General features: G+C 48.4%; 1 protein-coding gene across 2 annotated transcripts in view; it reads left to right on the forward strand.

Annotated features, from left to right (window-relative positions):
• The window catches only part of LOC115466814 (cyclic AMP-dependent transcription factor ATF-7), a 430,182-nt gene that overhangs the window by 79,921 nt on the left and 337,190 nt on the right, over positions 1-13,071 (forward strand). For both annotated transcript variants that reach the window (XM_030198351.1, XM_030198350.1), the window contains exon 2: positions 5,834-5,976. The gene's annotated coding sequence lies outside the window, so the exon portion shown is untranslated. The remainder of the gene's footprint in view (positions 1-5,833; positions 5,977-13,071) is intronic.

The raw sequence follows: 13,071 nt of genomic DNA on the forward strand, positions 1-13,071 counted from the left end.
AGAAGCTCCGCCACTGTTCAGTCTGTCAGTGTCAGGGAGTCAGCTCGAGCGGTGCTTGTTAATTTTGCATCATGGTAGATGCTTCGTTGGAGCAGGGAGCAGGGGCTGTAAAAATGTTGGTGTTGTTAATGGGGGGGAGGGGGGTCCGATTCGGCAGTTTTAAGTGCGGTCGTTTCAGCCTTGCTAGCAGCGCCGATTTTGGTGCGAAACGTTGCCATTTTGCTGCATCCCTGCCTTCTCTGCCTCAGACTCCTGTTTCTTCAGCAGGTGAAGGTGGCTTCCCACCTGACTTTGTGGTACAAATGTACTAAGGTTTTTTTTATTGCACAAAGCTGCTCCAGGAGAGGCTTCAGTGAAAGAGGCCTCAGGAGGTCCAAGCAGCGGCTGCTAAGTGGCCCAGGCAGTTTGGGGATTTAGAAGAGGATTTTTCTTCTGACTTGGACCAGGAAATGCCATCCTTGGAGGAGGTATAGGTGTTTCTGGAAAGTCATTTTCCTGAGGACCTCGGTCAGCTGGAAGATGGTGCGGAGCCTCTCCCTGTGGGGGAGGATCCTTCAGTGGTGAGAATTTTTCATAAAGATGACCTGCAGGAGCTTATTTCTCAGGTTTCCACTACCTTGTGATTTGAGGAGCAGGAGACTCCAGTGGCAGAGTCCAGAAAGGAATTCGTAGGCCAGGTAAGACTTTTCCAATGCATCAGGATATTAGGGACATCATTCAGGCACAGTGTTAGGTGCCGGATTCTGCCTTTCATCTTTCCAGATCCATGCTCAGGTTTTATCCTGTTCCGGATTCAGACAAGGATCCTTTACGCCCTCCAGTGGTGGATGCTGTAGTGTCTGCAGTCACTAAACGAAATAAGGTTCCCGTGGATGGCGGGATGGCTTTGAGGGATGTCCAGGATCGCCCTATAGAATCCTTGTTAAAGAATAGTTTTGATTCTGCTCTGGCAGTGCAGGCTGCTATCTGTGGTTCTTTAGTAGCGAGAGCCTGTTTTTGTTGGTCTGAAAAGGTCTTGGACCGTTCTTCTGATGATTTTTCAGCGATAGATGCCGAAGTGGCGAAGTTGGAAATGGGTTTGGCCTTTTTGGCAGATGCTCTTTACGACTTGCTTCGGGCCTCTTCTAAGTCTGTGGCTCTTTGCGTGGCGGCCTGTCACTCTCTTTGGCTTCGTGGCTGGTCTGCGGTTGCGGGCTCTAAGTCCAAGCTTAGTAAATTTCCTTTTAAGGGTTCGTTTCTCTTTGGTCATGAGTTGGATAAGCTGCTGCAGTGAGGCTAAAGTTCCGAGGCTTCCTGAGGATTGTCCCAGGGGACCTGGATGTGGTGTTTTTTTCTGGCTGTGGTAAGGGCTGTGCTTTTCGGTATAGACCAGGGAGAGTAGTTCCGTTTTAACGATCCAAGTTTTTTTCAGAGGACCCTCTCCTTTTGGGGTGGTCGTAGAAGCGGTCGAGAAACGGGAAATTCTTTCTCGTCTTCCTCCCGTCCTCTACAATGAAGGTTTGCGGGCCCAGCCTCTGGTTCAGGTAGAAGCTTGGTTGGCGCAGTTTTATGGGAGGTGGGCCCAAATTACTTCAGACCAGTGGGGTCTAGAGGTTATTTACGATGGGGTTCGCCTTAGACCTTGCTCATCCTTTGTCAGATGCTTTCGTGGAGTCTCCCTGCCGTTCTATGCTCAAAACCAAGGCTGTCAGGGACACTCTATGCAGACTTCTCGACCTCCAGGCTATTTGTCCAGGTCCTTTGGCAGAGCAGCATCTAGGACGTTACTCCATAAACTTTCTGGTTCCTAAGCAAAGGGTTCCTTCAGGCCGATTTTAGATCTTCAGGTGGTCAATCGAGCCCTCATGGTGCCCTCATTTCGTATGGAGACTTTACGGTTGGTCATTGTGGCGGTGCAGACCGGGGAGTTTCTGACATCGCTCGACCTCACAGAAACCTACTTGCATATCCCTATTCGACTGGCACACCAACGTTTCCTTCAGTTTGCGGTGCTCGGCCAGCATTTTCATTTTTGGGCTCTTTCCTTCGGGCTTGTGACTGCTCCTCGGACGTTTACCAAAGTCATGGTCGTAGTAGCCGCAACACTCAGAATGGAAGGCATTCTAGTCCATCCTTACGTAGACGATTGGTTGATCAGAGCAAAGTCTTACCAGGAGAGTGTTCACGTGACAGCTCGAGTAGTAGACTTCTTGAAGTCCCTAGGTTGGGTAGTCGGTGCACAAAAGATCCGTCTGCTGCCATCTCAGTCATTGGAGTACCTGGGAGTCTGTTTTGACACGTTGCAGGGCCGTGTTTTTCTGCTGCCGGCTCGTGTCCTCAAACTGCAGTCTCAGATTCGTTACTTATTGCAGTCATCGAGGCCAGCGGCCAAGGATTATCTTCAGGTCCTGGGTTCTATGGTGGTGGCGATTGAGGCAGTGCCTTTGGCCAGGGCTCACATGAGGCCACTTCAGAGGTCGCCTCTTTCTCGGTGGTCGTCACAGAAGGACTCTCTATATCACAAATTGTCACTTCCGGCTCAGGTGAAGAGCAGCCTACATTGGTGGCTGCAAGATGCCAGTGTGACTAAGGGTATGCCTCTGGATCAGCCCAACTGGAGGGTGGTTACAACAGATGCCAGTCTCCAGGGATGGGGAGCTCACTGTCAGGGACAGTATTCTCAAGGCCTGTGGTCTCCTCAGGAGAGATCTTGCTCAATATATCTATTAGAGACCAGGGCAGTTAAAGTAGCAATCCAGACCTTTATCCATCTGTTGAGGGGCGAGGCAGTCTGCGTGATGTCAGAAAATGCCACCGCAGTGGCTTACATCAATTGGCAAGGAGGAACGAGGAGTCTGCAGTTGGAGCAAGAAGCGTCACAGCTGTCACAGTGCTCGGAGGTGCATCTGTTGGTGCTGTCAGCGGCCTTTGTTAGCAGAAGTTCAAAATGTTCAGGCAGACTTTCTCAGTCGAAACATGCTAGATCCTGGGGGCTCTAAGCAATGTGGCGCATCGGGCGGTGGTGATGGACCTGTTTGCTCCCTGGCTGACCTGTCTTCTTTATGCCTTTCCTCCCTGGCCATTGATAGGGCGTCTACTTCAGAGAGTCAAGATGCATAGGGGCCGTCTGATTTTGGTGGCGCCGGATTGGCCTCACAGACTGTGGTACGCCGATCTTCAGCGGCTTCTAGTATAGGATCCGTTCAAGCTCCCGGTCAGGCAGGATCTTTTGGCTCAGGTCCCGGTGTTTCATCCGGATCTGGGTCGATTCTGTCTTACGGCCTGGCTCTTGAGCGGGCGAGACTGACAAGAAGGGATACTCCGCTAATGTAATTGCTACTATGCTTCGCTCTCGTTGGCGTTCTACCTCTTTGAATTATGTTCCGACCTGGAAGATTTTTTAGGCCTGGTGTGAGGAGCTCGGGATAGCTCCCTTTTGCACGTCCGTCTTGCAAATTTGGATTTTCTGCAGCGCGGTTTCAACAAAGGCCTTGTTTTGGCTTCTCTTAAAGTGCAGATTGCAGCTCTGATGTGTTTTCAAGGTCTTGCTCAAGGAAGATCGCTGGCTAGCCACCTGGATGTGTTCTGTTTTTAAAGAGAGGTTAACCTCCTGCGTCTTCCGTCTTGCTGTTCTTTTCCCCGCTGGGATCTTAATTTGGTACTCTCGGTTCTTACCAAGCCTCCCTTTGAGCCTTTATCTTCTTGTACTTTGAAGGACTTAACCCTGAAGGCATTGTTTTTAGTGGCTATTGCCTCAGGAGATTTTCGGAGTTGCAGGCTCTTTCGTGTAGGTCTCCATTTTGGAATTCAGCTTGGATCGAGTGGTTTTAAGACCAGTTCCTTCTTTTCTGCCCAAGGTATGGACTCATTTTCATTCATCTCAACCGGTGGTGTTGCCTGTTCTAGGTTCTTTCTCCGGGTCGGAGGAGCAGCGTCTCTTGAAGCATTTGGATGTCAGAAGAGTTCTGAAGCATTATGTCAAGTCTACGGAGGAGATTTGTCTGTCCGATCGTTTGCTCTCATTAGAGGTTCACACAAAGGGCTTATGGCTTCTAAGCCCACTATTTTTCGTTGGCTTAAGGAAATTATTGCATCAGCTTACCTTTTGTCTGAGAAAGCTGTTCCGGAAGGAGTTAAGGCTCACTCTACCAGAGGTCAGGCTACTTCTTGGGCAGAATGTTGTCTGGTACTTCTGGAGGACATTTGTATGGCGGCGACTTGGTCTTCTTTGCATTCCTTTTCAAAGCACTATCGATTGGACCTCCTGAGTCATCAGCAAGTTGTTTTCGGGGCACACGTTTTGACTGCGGGGCTGTTAGGGTCCCTCCCATAATCTTACTGCTTTGTTACTTCCCATCAGTCACATTCTGGGCCAGTCTGGAGGGATGCTAAGGAAGGAGAAATTAGACCTTACCTGCTAATTTGCTTTCCTTTAGTCCCTCTGGACCGGCCCAGATCCCTCCCTTTAGGTATTCTGTGTCTTTAAGAGTTGTTTTCTTGGGAGCTGTGTTGCTGGTTTCCGGTTTCATTGTTTAAAAAACAAAAAAACACAAATTCTGTGGTTCAGTATGTAACCTTTTGTGCATGATATGCAGGGGCATGTCATTGGTCACATTATTGTTGGTAGCACACTTAGGCTACTTAGCTACTTAGGCTTTCGTATGCACAGACCATTTACTTATTGTTTTACTTCCTTCTGCTTTGGTACTTTGTTACTGGATCTTTCTCTTGTTGCCAAGGGCTCTTGTTGGCTCTCTCTAGAGTCACAGTTTTTTTCTCAGTCTCCACCTGCTGGAGGACGTGCACAGCCCATCAGTCACATTCTGGGCCGGTCCGGAGGGACTAAAGGGAAGAAAATTAGCAGGTAAGGTCTAATTTCTCCTTATGCCTTTCAGGTATGTATGGCGATAGACACTAACAGAAGACAAAATGCTCTACTGGAAGGAAAACATCAAGCGAAAGAAGTAGAGCAACGGAACCTCTCACCAGATGGTGTTCAAAACAAAGTTTATTGAAAAGTCTTCCAAAACAGTGAAGACAACCTGACACGACTCATGTTTCAGCCTTACCGGCATGCATCAGGGGTCTAGGGATTTGTTATTCAATATGTATTCCTAGACTAGTCGTCGGAGGGTAAGACTTCCAATCAGAAAAGATTCCCAAACACGGATATAGCAATGAATGCTCTATCTGTACAGAGATAGAAACAGAATTGAAGACCATCCAGGAGGGCATACTGCTTGTATGACATGTGCTATTTGTATAGTCACCATGAATGCAGAAGAATTTGACAATCCTGCCGATGGGAAGGTATATCAGTTAAAGTTGATGACTTCCTGTGCAAGGTGTTTTGTTGTGTACTGCATTGTGTCCTTTGAGAATTTGTCAGACAAACTACATGTTCCTTGAAAACTAGGATTCTAGAACACGAGCACAATTGTAACACAAAAAGAACATTCCATTGGCTTATCATTGTAAGCATTTTCAACATTCATTCTCTTCTTTAAATTGTTTAGCATTAGAATGGATTCCACCGACGAGAGGAGGTGATAAGAGGTTGTCTGTTACAAGCTGAACAGCGCTGGATTTTTCATTTAAAATCACTTGAGCCTATGGGGTTGAACGGAAGAATTTAGTGGCATCATTTTGGGTATGTGGAGAACTAATGTTGATACTCATTGGGATGGGTGTATAGTTAAAATTGGTAACCACCATTTTGTATGAGCGAGCCCACAGCCAGCAGCAACGAATATTGAGCTTTTGATGCCTGAGTGGGATAGTTGATTGATACTTTGAATATTTCTGATTATATTTAAGCTTGCTAACCTGGCTGTATTCTCTCTTGTACTTTAAGTGATCCGCAAATCTCTAATGCAGTGACACGAAACGCTGGCCATCGTCGGATGGTATGGATTAATGGAGAATGGAGCTGCTGGATTTAGGCAACAACAATTTCAACTGTAAAAGTTAAGTACTTCTTGCCAAGACATATTGAAGGTAGGTGGAAAATTATCATCACTGAAAATTTAAAAAACTTAAAAATGTAAACACTGAAAAGCCTTAATTATGGTAAGTTTTTTTTTTTTTTTTTTTTTTTGCCTAAGATTAGACTGAAGCCGCGTGTTAGCCCGAATTAAGTAGGTCTTGGCTTACTGAGGCTTGTTCCTCCACGTAGTATACACATTATCCCTAAGTGGTTTTCTTGATGTGGAGTGGTTTTTGTAGTTGTATAGTGAGTAATGTTGAGTACCTTCACTACCTTCCATTTTTTTTAATAGTACCTTGGTAATAGCAGCACAGTCCTTCCACTGCCACTTGATTTGCAAAGTAGCACAAAACTCTGCAAATAAGTTACTTAAAGTGCATGTGAAAAAGTGTTCCCTGCCCCTTTCTTGGTTTCCTCTGTTTTTTTTTTTATTATTATTACATTTGTACCCCGCGCTTTCCCACATAATGCAGGCTCAATGCGGCTTACATAATAATTTGAAATACAAAGTTAATAGAATTTTAATAAAACAGTAGTAAAACAATGTAAAGTTGGGCTTAGTAGTGTATGATAAGTTGAGCTAGATAATATATGACTAGGATAAAAGAGGGTGGATAGGATAGTGTAATTTGGGAGAAAGGGTAAGGAGGGATAAAATTAAGGAGAGATGGAAAGAGAAGGATGGGAGGTTGGTATTTAAGTCAGAACAGAATTTGGGGTGGAAGTTAGCGAGATTAGGTTGGGGCATTTGGGTAGGCTTGCTTAAAGAGATGAGCTTTCAGCATTTTTCTAAAGGGCAAGAAGTCGTTTATTAATCGGATTGGTCTGGGTAAAACTGACTGCCCAAAAAGGAGAAACTGGATGCGTAGTAGGTCTTGTACTTAATTCCTCTACAATTGGGAAGGTGTAGGTTAAGATAAGTTCGTGAAGAAATAGATCTGTTACTAGCAGGGAGGTCGATCAATTCATTCATGTAGCCAGGGGATTCGCCGTGGATGATCTTGTGGGTCATTGTGTTGATCTTAAAATTTATTCTTTCTTTGATGGGGAGCCAGTGAAGCTTTGCTCAAAGAGGTAATGCACTTTCAAATTTTGATTTGCCAAAAATAAGTCTGGCAGCCGTGTTTTGGGCAGTTTGGAGTCTCTTCAGTATTTGGGTTTTGCATCCTAAAAAGACACTGTTGCAGTAGTCGGCGCGGGTAATAACAGTAGACTGTATCAGATTCCAGAAAGTGTTGCGTGGGAGATAAGGCTTCACTCGTTTCAATATCCACATCATATTAAACATTTTCTTCGTGGTGAGCTTATCGTGGTTATCAAAAGATAAATGGCTGTCTATCGTTAATCCCAGTATCTTTAAGTTGTCAGATATGGGGAGTTGTTGCATATATGTCACACAGCTTTTTCACATGGGTGATATGGGTGTTGGATAACTTTGTTCCTTAAAGCAATGATATAATTGAAAAACTGTGTTGTGTTTTCTCAGGTTCACTTTGTCTAATTCTTTTTGTTTAAAAATCAGAAATCATTCAGTGTAACATATATGCAGTCATAGGGAAAATCAGAAGGGGAACACATTTTTTTCACATCACTGTATGTAACCACCTACTGGAAAGTCTGAAAAAAATCAGACTTACAGATCCCCACACAAGCTACATGCTAGCAGAATCCCTTACGTCAGTCATACACACAACACACATCAACCCACACAGATCACAAAATAAAAGACAAACATTAAAAATGGAAATGCTGAAAAGCTAGTCTCTGTAATCAGTACAAGGGCGAGAGAAATAAAAATTGAAATGCATAATGCACAGAATACAAAAAGTATAACAAATGCACATTTCCAAAACGGTCACTTTTTTCGGTTCAATAAAAACTGATCTTTTTAAAAACTTGGATGTCTTGTCAATTTTTTTTTCTAATCAGGGTGTTAGCGTCCGCAGCAGCTGAATCCAGAAACTCTAATGGGTTTTGTCCATCTGACAAGAGATGTAGATAAGAGATCGCTGACTTTAAACACAGTGATGGACAAACAGCTCCTCCCAAAAAGTCATTATTTCCTTCTCATCAAGCAGATGCAGCCATTACAGATGGGTTGTGTCCATCAACCAGCAGAGGGAGATAGAGAGCACACTTTTTTCAGTGCCTCATACCAGCTTGCTCCACTGCCTCTCTTCAGTATTCTCTATCTCCCCTAGCAGAGTGGCTGCAGCTTCTTCGAGCTCCATCTAAAATCTGCCTGGAGGTTGCTCCTGTGCTTTTGCCAGTTGTTAGCAGGGGTGTTGGAGGCTATAGCAGCTTCACTTTAAAGGCACATAGGTTCACCCTTTCCCTGCCTTACCCATACCTCCGTGGATGTGGACACATTGCTTAGCTTTCCCTGTCCTTCCCCACCAACAGTGGATGCAGGCACATAGGTTCGCCCTTTCCCTGCCTATCCCACTCACCTGAGCCCTCCGGAGTTCTATTTACCTCTGCTTTCCTCACAGCGTTTAAAAAAAAAAAAAAAAAAACAGAGGTTTTTCCTTGCCTTTTTCTATGGGACCGGAGCTGTGATACTCGGTCCAGTGAGGTAAGAGTGTTTTCTGACTCCTCCGGGGTGGGCCCGCGATCGGGGCGATTTTGGTGCGAACCGCCATTTTGAATTTTACCGCCGTTTTCGACGATGGCTGCGGAGACAGTAAAGCGCTGTTCCAAGTGTGGCAAGCGCAGATCAGCAGTGGGGCTCTGTAAATCGTGCTGTACAGACGTTAGAGCCGACCCAAGCATGGCGAGCAACGATTCTTCGCACTCTGAGCTGGCAGTGGGCGCCATTTTGAATTTACCACATGGCGCGACCTCCGCTGAGACGGAGAGTCCTGAGCCCTGGGGAGGCCTCGGAGTGAGGCTGATATGAGAGCTACTAGCCCCGGCAGAGATCCGGGTGCCCAGGGTGAGTTTTTCTCCCCTGATTTTGTCTTATTAATGCATAAAGCATACATGCTTAAAAGAGCTCTCCCACAAAGCCCTGCAGGGGCCTCTTCTAATGCCCCCGCGGTGGATTCTAGCCTGGGTATGCCCTCTGAGGCGTTATTCCCTGATAATTGGCAGAATATGAAGCGCAGAAGGGCTCTTTCCCCTTCAGAGAGTGCTGCGCCTCCATTTTCCCCCCCGTGGTCGGGCTGCGAGCCAGAGTCTGGTGCAGAAGTGACTCAGTATCTGGACGTTCCCTCCGCAGTGAGGATTTTCCACCGTGATGAGCTGCCAGTGCTTATTTCTGATGCCCTGCAGGCTCTCTCTATTGAGGACCCTGCCAGTGGCACAGCCTCCTCTGTGAATCCTAGGATGGCTAGTACCAAAAAGCCTGCTCGAGCCTTTCCTTTGCATGACTGCATCCAAGAGCTTATTTCGGCTCAATGGGCTGACCCCTTGGGACCTTTGAAAGTTTCCAGGGCTATGGGGCAATTATACCCTCTGAGTGAGGAGCATATGGCTCGCTTTTCTATGCCTAAAGTGGATGCCCTAGTCACAGCTGTGACAAAGAGAACTACCCTCCCTGTTGAAGGAGGTGTTGCCCTGAAGGATATTCAAGACCGTAGACTGGAATCAGCACTTAAACGGTCATTTGAAATTGCAGGTCTCACTATTCGGGCGTCTGCATGCAGTTGTTATGCTGCTAGAGCCTGCCTGGCTTGGTTGCAACAGGCAGTGGAACAGCCCAGTGATGGAGCGGAGCCCTTTTCAGATGTGGCTCCGCGGATGGAGTCTGCCTTGTCCTTTCTTGCTGACACCCTTTATGATATTGTCAGAGCTTCGGCTAAACACATGGCGGTAGCAGTGGCGGCTCGCCGTCTTCTTTGGCTACAGCATTGGGCGGCGGACATGGCCTCTAAGCAAAGGTTGGTGAAGTTGTCCTTTCAAGGCCTTCTCCTGTTTGGTGAGGAGTTGGAGAAAATTGTGAAGGGCCTGGGTGAGGCTAAACCCCAGCACTTGCATGAAGATAGGCCTCGGCCTTCCTCTAAGGGTGCGGCGGTCCACTCCTCTTACAGACCTCGCTTCCGTGAAGCTCGAAGGTACCGCCCGGGGCGTTCTGCTGGGTTCACTTCTCGTGCCCGTTTTCAGCAGAGGAACTCCTTTCGCTCGGACAAACGTTCCACAGCCACTGGCTCAAGGCCTGGAGTTCAGGGGCGACCTTCTCAATGATGGTGCGCCGGCCCTCTCCTCGAGTCCTGTCATCGGAGGACGTCTTTCCCTCTTTGCCGAGGAGTGGGCCAACATTTCCTCAGATCAGTGGGTCTTGGACCTGATCAGAGACGGTTTCAGAATAGAATTCGATGCCCCTGTAAGAGACGTGTTTGTGGAGTCCCGATGCGGTTCTGCCGCCAATCAGGTGGCGGTAGAGGAGACTTTGCAAGGTCTGATTCAGATAGGATCCGTGTCCCCGGTACCTCCCGCCGAACACGGCTGCGGCCGCTACTCCATCTACTTTGTGGTGCCGCGAAAAGGAGGGTCTTTTCGCCCTATTCTGGACTTAAAAGACTTAAGTCCCTGAGAGTGCGGCATTTTCACATGGAAACCCTGCGCTCCGTCATTGTGGCGGTACAGCCAGGAGAGTTTCTCACGTATCTGGACCTGAAAGAAGCTTACTTGCACATACCAATTTGGCCCCCGCACCAGAGGTTTCTGAGGTTTGCGGTGATGGGAAAGCATTTCAAGTTCCGGACCTTGCCTTTTGGCCTCGCCACAGCTCCCTGCACCTTTTCGAAGGTTATGGTGGTAGTAGCTGCCTTTCTAAGGCGAGAGGGTATTCGGGTTCACCCATACCTGGACGACTGGCTCATTCGAGCAAACTCTGCTGCAGAGAGTCAGCATGTGACAGCCAGAGTGGTCTCAGTACTTCAATCTCTGGGCTGGGTCGTCAATTTGGCCAAAAGTCACCTGACCCCCTCGCAGTCTCTAGAATATTTGGGGGCCAGGTTCGACACAGCCTCGGGGTATGTGTACCTACCCGAGCAAAGGTGGTGCAAGCTTCAGAATCAGGTCCGTCTGCTCCTGAGGATGCCCCACCCGCGAGCTTGGGACATTGTCCAGCTGCTTGGATCGATGATGGCCACCATGGAACTGGTGCCCTGGGCGAGAGCGCACCTGAGACCTCTACAGTATGCTCTACTCCAAAGATGGTCTCCAGTATCTCAGGATTATCAATGCAGACTCTCTTGGCTCCCTGTGGCCCGACTCAGTATGGAGTGGTGGCTCTCAGACAGCATGCTGCGGCGAGGAATGCCGCTGGCGCTCCCCGATTGGTGCCTAGTGGTGACAGATGCCAGCCTGAAAGGCTGGGGCGCACATTGCAAAGGGAAGCATGCCCAGGGTCTATGGACACCCGAGGAGTCGGAGTGGTCCATCAACCGCCTAGAGTTGAAAGCGGTGTTTCAGGTGTTTCTGGCTTTTCAAGTGACCCTGGAATGATTGGCTGTCAGAGTGATGTCGGACAACACGACAGCAGTGGCCTACATAAATCGACAAGGCGGCACTCAGTGCAGAGCTCTAGCCGCGCAGGCCGAACAAATTTGCCACTGGGCCGAGCTGCATCTACAGTTTCTGTCAGCTCACATTGCAGGTCAGAGCAACGTGCAAGCCGATTATCTAAGCAGGCATCAGATCGATCCAGCGGAGTGGGAACTTGCAGACGAAGTATTCCTGCAGATATGTGCCAAGTGGGGCAAGCACATGATGGATCTAATGACGACAAGCATCAATGCCAAAGTCCCGTGCTTTTTCAGCAGACGGAAAGATCCTCGCTCGGTGAGGTTGGATGCCTTGGCTCAACCCTGGCCTCCGGGCTTACTGTATGTGCTGCCTCTGTGGCCCTTGATAGGGCGAGTGCTCCTTCGGATTCGGCTGCATCCAGGAGAAGTGGTTCTTGTCGCCCCGGATTGGCCCAGGAGGCCTTGGTATGCGGACCTCCGACAGATGCTCGTAGAGGATCCCCTTCAGTTACCTCTGGTTCTGCACCTGTTGTCACAGGGTCCGGTGACCATGGAGGACGCCGGCCGATTTGGTCTTATGGCCTGGCGATTGAGAGGGCGCAATTGAGAGACAAAGGCTATTCCAATAAAGTAATTACCACTCTCCTGCAAGCCCGCAAGCGTTCCACTTTCGTGGCTTATGCCAGGATTTGGCGCCAGTTTGAAGTCTGGTGTGCTTCCAAAGAGATCACACCCCTGCGGGCTCCTGTCTCGCCGATTCTGGACTTTTTGCAGGATGGTGTACAAAAAGGCTTGGCCTATAATTCCCTGCGGGTGCAAGTGGCAGCGTTGGCCTCCCTGCGTGGCAAGGTTGAAGGCGTGTCTTTAGCTGCTCATCCAGATGTGGCACGGTTTCTTAGAGGGGTGCTTTGGCTCCGTCCTCCCGTGTATGCACCTTGTCCAGCATGGAACCTGGGGCTAGTGCTGAAAGCCCTTCAGGGTGCTCCCTTTGAACCGCTTCGACGTGCTTCAGAGATAGATTTGACACTGAAGGCTATCTTTTTAGTGGCCATTACTTCGGCGAGACGGGTGTCAGAGCTCCAGGCACTGTCCTGTAGAGACCCTTTTCTGCAATTTTCAGAGTCCGGGGTCACGGTTCGGACCGTTTCTTCCTTCTTGCCTAAGGTGGTTTCAGCGTTTCACCTAAACCAACCTATTTTATTGCCCTCCTTTGTCAAGGAGGAGTTTCCAGAATCTTTTGGGCAATTGCACCTGTTGGACGTGCGCAGGACTCTGCTGCAGTATCTGCGAGTTACTAACTCTTTCAGGACCTCTGATCATCTGTTTGTTTTGCTGTCAGGTCCTCGCAGAGGGTCTCCAGCGTCTAAAGCACTATTGCCCGTTGGCTCAAAGAATCTATCTTTTCAGCTTATTTGTTTGCCGCCCGGCCTCCGCCTGATGCCTTTTAAGGCGCATTCCACTAGAGGAATTTCCTCTTCTTGGGCTGAAACTGGAGCACTCTCTCTTCAAGAGGTTTGTAGTGCAGCAATATGGGCTTCTAAGCTCTTTTGCCCGACATTACAGGCTGGATGAGGCTGCCAGGAGGGACGCACATTTTGGAGCGCAAGTGCTGGCGCGTGGTGTGGCTTGTTCCTA

This window comes from Microcaecilia unicolor, chromosome 3 (assembly GCF_901765095.1).
Source record: "Microcaecilia unicolor chromosome 3, aMicUni1.1, whole genome shotgun sequence".
NCBI lineage: Eukaryota > Metazoa > Chordata > Amphibia > Gymnophiona > Siphonopidae > Microcaecilia > Microcaecilia unicolor.